This window comes from Lolium rigidum, chromosome 2, assembly GCF_022539505.1.
Source record: "Lolium rigidum isolate FL_2022 chromosome 2, APGP_CSIRO_Lrig_0.1, whole genome shotgun sequence".
Lineage (NCBI taxonomy): Eukaryota > Viridiplantae > Streptophyta > Magnoliopsida > Poales > Poaceae > Lolium > Lolium rigidum.
In genome coordinates, this window is record NC_061509.1 from 72,549,933 (window position 1) to 72,556,112 (window position 6,180).

Sequence of the window (6,180 nt, forward strand, 5' to 3'; positions counted from 1 at the left end):
CATCTCTCGCGCCTCTCCGCCAGCTGCAGACAGTGTTGAAGAGTATGAGTCCGAGACGGACTGGGAGTGATTCCCATGGGGCGTGTAGAATCGCTCTTCTTTCCTTTTTGGCGCTTCGATGCCAAAGGGGAGAAGTAGTTCTATTAGGGACTCTCCGGGATTTGCATCGGAGGGCACAAGCATATGCGTTTACCACTCTTTGAGAGCTTATGCTCCTTTTATCTTTCGTTTAATATTTATGTTTCCTTTATGTTGGTCATGTTGAAGTTTGTTATGGGCTTGTTATTTGGTTTGTGAGACTATGGATTTCGGTATTCTATATGGTTGAGACTATGGATTTCGGTACTATATATTATATATGTTGAGAATATGTGTTATTATATGGTGTGTGTCTTATGGAATTCGGAATTCTATATCACCATTTTGGTATGATCTCTATCTCATTGTCCCAACTATTTGTGTTTATGTCTCATGTTATTGTTCATGTTGCATAGCTCATGTGTTGAGGAATCTCGTGCCTATGTGTGGTGCATTTGTATTCAAATGCAAATTACTTATATGCACACATGTAGGGGGGAGCGTCTCTATCCTTTGTCAACATGTTGGTTCCTTCTAGTGATATTATTGCAAATCCGTATGTTGTCATCAAACACCAAAAAGGGGGAGATTGAAAGAACATCTCTCTAATTAAAGTTTTGTGTGTTTGATGACAATATGTGTGATACACGAATGTGCGTTGATATAGTGCAGAAATTATTAGTGGTTGAATTTGTGTTGAGAAACAAGAGAAAGGAAGCAGGAAAATTAATCCAGGCTGGATAATCCGGGCCGGATATTTTCTGAAAATCGACTAAGAACTTTGGCGACGGGCTCTCGGATCCAGGCCGGATATTTGGCCGGATATTTATGGTCACCCCGGATAATCCGGGGGGATGCGGATTATCCGGCCCTTACTTAGGCCGGATTATCCGCCCCCCAAGTTCCTGCAACGGCTCGATTTTGGGTGTATAAATACCCCTCTTCATCCTCAAGCTCAAGCTTCTCATTCATGCTCAAGTTCATCCACCATTAGAGCCACACCAAGAAACACAAGATTCACTAGATCTCCTCCCCCAACCATCCAAAGCTCTTGATCTTTGGAGAATCAAAGGAGAAGACCCCGATCTACATCTTCACCGAAACGATTTACATTTCCCCCTCGTTTTCTTGAGGGCCCCTTTGCTAGAGTTCCATTTGGAAACCCTAGTTGCTTGTGGTTGATTTGTTATTGTTGTCGTGTTGTTATAGCTATTGGGAGCCTCCGATTCAGTTGTGGATGTGTGTCCCAAGAACCTTGTAAAGGCCCGGTTTCCGCCTCAAGGAAATCCCTTAGTTGAAGTGGGCCAGGCCTTTGTGGCAATGCTCACAGGAGACATGAGTGAGGCCTTCGTGGCGTTGGTTTAGCCTTTGTGGCGACCACACTCCTCCGAACGTAGACGTACTTCCCCTCAAAAGGAAGGAACTACGGGAATCATCTATGTGTCTCCGTGTGCTCTACTCTCGGTTGCCTCTATCCTTAATAGCTATATTATATCTTGTCTAGCTATATCTTGCTTAGCTGTATATCTTGTCATATAGGTAAATTCACATAGTTGCATATCTAGAGGCGCAACTAATTTCAGATGCGGCATACGATCACACCCCCCCCCCTTTATGTCAAGCCTAAATTGAAAAAGAACTAAAAATTGGGTAGCACCTAATCACACACCCCCCCCCCCTCTAGGTGCGGCATACGATCCTTTTAGCAGTACCTAGCCATTTATCTTCCGGGAACCTAATTTCAGATCCATACCCGATGGAGATAGACCCGTATGGAAAGAAGAATCTCTTCGTCACCATAAGACTAGCCGAGAAGTGTGAATCACCCGGGTTCCAATAAACCTAGGACACCGCACTAGAGTCAACGTATTTTCTCTTGAGGAGGGTTTGATAGAGCCATTTCCCAAGGGGAGCTCTGTTTTTTACCTCAAGGTCATGAATTCTTAGCCCACATTGGTCCTTAGGCCGGCAAACCACAATCCACTTAGCCAATGGATATTTTTTTCACTATCTCCTTGCTAAAATAATCTTCATCGGAAGTAATCCAATCAGTTTAAGATCCCTTTCGAAGTTGGAAGCATGATATCATATACAGTAAAATGTTGGTTAATACTGAATTAATGAGAACCAATTCTCCTTTAATAAATCGGATGACCCAAATACCGAATAGGGAACTGGCCATGTTCGTAGGGCCACTCTTAGACTTAGTTTGTTCACTTGAGTGTGGTGCTTAGGTAGATGAACCTACCTGCGAGACCGATGGTTCCATCACTTGTGAGACAATCCTTCACGCCTCGAAAAGAAAAGAAAAAATATAAAACTACAAAAGCACAAAAATCTTTGTTTTCCCTTCTAGTTTTGTTTCCACCAGGTTCATGAGGAAGGATAACACCGAACCACAACAAGTAATATTCAATGAAGCACAAGTCCATGTGCATTGAAGGAGAGATATTTGTGCCTCAACGGTAAACGTGTATCACACCCTCGCTTTAATCAAGCTAGGGGAGGTAACCACTTCTTATACTCTGTTTTGATAGCCACACTTTCTCTTTTCTTTTGGTAATCTTCTTGAGTTTGGTTCTTGCAAAGTTTTAAGCTGGGGGGTGTAGAGTCTTGTGCAATGTTCTCTATCTCATAAAGTTTTCATGTAATCATGTATCCCACTGTTTTGATATGCTTGCTTAGATAAGTTTTGTTCATACTTACGTAAGGGATACACTTGCTGCGACCGTGCCAATACTTAAACTAGTCCAACCAAACCAAACACATGCCTGATTCATAAAACAAAGAGTGAGCTCCAAAAATACAGGCTGATTCATTATTTTGTCTTCTATGATAGAGAAAAAGACCATGGAATAGATGCTTTTGAAAAGTGTCGAAATGCACAATGTAACTGCAAGATAAAGCAACCTGTAAAATTTAAACCAGTGAAAAAAATATCATTTTAGTGTCTACACATAGAGCACCACTAATTAAGCATCGTGTTCAGGGTCATAATTCAGTGAACTACCCATTTTAGAATAATATTTCTTTGAGTCGTAGCATTAGACAAGCTGCAAAACTAGGACTGGCAAACAAGTAAAATAGCGTCTAGATTATGTAAGCCGATTCAGAGAATGGGTAAAGTTATTAATGGGTGCCAAAAAAGAATGGGAAAACGAAAAGGAGAAATCCGGTTCACAGAGCACTTACTGCAATTGTGGGTGTGAGAATTCAGGGTGCATTTCTAGACCGCACAATCAGATTATGAGCTTATTATACAAGCCAGGTCCTCCGTTCAATCTAAAAAAAAATCCCGACCATTCAGTTACACTCCAAGAGCTATGTCACTTGAGTGTGGAGCACAAAGCAGAGCACCAATAGTGAATAGCACGCGGTGTCAAGGCTCATGTTCCTTGTGGTATGCCTCTCCACTGTCACTACTTATGGGACGGCAGCTAAAAACAAAAGTTGACAGCTGTCACAGATAAATATAGTCATGTAATTATATTGGATTGCATAGTGAGAAATTGACGGTGAAGTACTAACACACTGTGGAAACCGAGAAGAAGAAGTTTAGTTCGAGCAAGCCTTGCATTAGAGAATCAAATACCTACCAAAGGGCAGAAAAAACTGAACATTGAGCGAAAAAATAAGGTGACCAAGTTCAGACATGCTCACTTCACCTGATGATTCAGGTGGAGATGTGACGACCCAAGTTGTCACAGAGCGTTTCATCACTACCGAATCACATATGGTTTGGGGTGAGAGAGGCTCGAACTCTCGACCTCAGGATCACTCACGTTTTAGCTATGAGACCTACGCGCTAGCCAACTGCGCCACCACCCCATTGTGTTGACAAAACGAAGCGACACTTATTGTACAGAACGGCATCGATCCATTCAAGTATGCCAGAAAAATACATATAATGTGCCTCTGTGACTGTTAAGATTTTCCAAATCTATGAAAATGGTATTTGTTTCTTCCCATTCAGTTCAACAGCCCTGAACAGCTGGAGGAGAGATTTAACGCAACTATAGAAATAAGATAATTGGGTGTGGGATCTGATAGGAAGGCAGAAGAAAGAATATGCAGCGTGATGCTGCTGATCGTCAAGGATTAGAGAAGAAAATGAGGCCGAACACAACAGCAGGATCCACCCCCCAGCAGGCAGCGTCGACAAATTCGGCAGAGTCAAGCAAATGCAACCAGGCCAATCACAGTCTCGACAATCTTGTGTTTCTCAAAGAAAGCCATGCGAAGTTCAGCTAGTATTCCTTTACAGTACATACTAATTTTGACACGAAATTGCTATGTGATATTGCGCTGTTACTCACAGCTCCACGCCTTGAAAGCAGCACAAGTTATTCTTTACTCAAAATACCTCATCTGTGATTCCACATTGGCAGCTTGTATTTCCTTGATATCAGACTACCGATTTACCGAAGGAGATCAGCTGTATCATATGATTGCACAGCAGCAACAACGGTAGCGGGCATACGGATCGAACACTCGTCATTCAGAAACAAGAATTAAAGTTTCCACTGGCCATGTGTTGGTCATTGTGTCTGACCACACCTGAAAATATGATCACTACCATTATCTAAAAATATGGTAACTTATTACTTATGTACTACTAAACTTTCGGGCAATCCATTGATAGGACCAATCGTGTATACAAGAAAACTCAGGTTCTACAAACCTCCTTTTCCCAACCTAATCCAAATTAGTGAGAACAGCCAAATGAGAAGTAAAGCTAAGCAATAATTATTTAGCAATCCATTAGGAAAACTCAGATCTGACACGAAATGCAGGAAATTAAGTTTGTGAAGCTGGAATTATCAACAAACACTTGATCATCAATTTGATTAAGTAATACCCAGTCAAAATAAGATAATTATATAGATAATTATTTTAATCCAGTACAGTTGAAAAACATTCGTAATCTTGTAATCTTCTTTCATTTTCAACTTGAACTGTATGAATTGACAAGCAAACATGGCACAGAAGCTTAGTTCGCCGAAGGACAGAAAAACTTAAAACCATGCCATGGTGATTCAGCAAAAAAAAATGATCAAGTTCAGACATGCTCACTTCACCTGATGCTTCAGGTGGAGATGTGATGACCCAAGTTATCACTGAGCGTTTCATCACTACAGGATCACATATAGTTTGGGGTGAGAGAGGCTCGAACTCTCGACCTCAGGATCACTCACGTTTTAGCTATGAGACCTACGCGCTAGCCAACTGCGCCACCACCCCGTTGTGCTATGAAAACGAAACAATGCTTATTGTTCAAAGCAGCAGCGATCCATACAAGTACGCCAATTCATTGAGTGTGCCTCTGCTGTGACTGTTAAGGTTTTCCAAATCTAGAACGCCCTGAACAGCTGGATGGGAGATTTAACGCAACTATAGAAAAAGGAAATTAGGTGTGCTGCTTTCGAATCTTAAATTACCACTGAAGTTGCTTCATACTGGCATCACAAGCCATAACAACTGCAACAGCTTAACACAGACGTAGCTAACTGGTGCCATTTCAGTTGCACTCATCTGGTCCGGTTTAATCGACGCAGACTAATACATACATAAGCTGTTCCCTATTCACACTCCACGTCAATTTTATCCGACCGGAGGGAGTACTTAGGTAATTCAGAAACAGTAATCACTAACTCAACGTTCATCCGTACATGATAGATTGATGGTAATTATGCAAACATTTCACGGATCAAGCAGACAGGCAGGCAGAAGAAGAGGAATATGGAGGGTGATGCCGCTGGAATCACCATTGTCCTCAAGGATAGAGTAACGATGTAGAACATGAGGCGGAACGCAACAGCGGGATCACCCCCAGCAGGTTAAGCAGGTTGTTGCTCAGCCCCGTGCCGTCGAGCCGCTTACAACCAGGATGGCTGGCGTCCTGTTAAACGACTTTCAGATGTTTAAGCGAGTCTCTCTTATTTTTCATTGGCTAGTTTTTGTGTACACGCTTTGTGATTCGTGAATTGTAAAACTAAAGATTATGTTATCTGGGTAATAAAAGAGGGCTGCGTGCATCGATTGATGCAGAGGCCGGGGTCAGCCCCCATTTCGAAAAGAAAAAAACCTAGAACCCACGGGGGT

At 42.1% G+C, this 6,180-nt stretch overlaps 2 non-coding genes across 2 annotated transcripts; both read right to left on the minus strand.

The window, feature by feature from the left end:
• Nucleotides 1-3,817: 3,817 nt before the first annotated feature.
• On the minus strand, nt 3,818-3,906 carry TRNAM-CAU. Its single transcript is given in 2 exon segments — nt 3,818-3,853; nt 3,869-3,906. It is a non-coding gene; the product is annotated as a tRNA-Met (tRNA).
• A 1,324-nt stretch (nt 3,907-5,230) lies between these two features.
• Nucleotides 5,231-5,319, minus strand: TRNAM-CAU. Its single transcript is given in 2 exon segments — nt 5,231-5,266; nt 5,282-5,319. It is a non-coding gene; the product is annotated as a tRNA-Met (tRNA).
• Between the last annotated feature and the right edge of the window lie 861 nt (nt 5,320-6,180).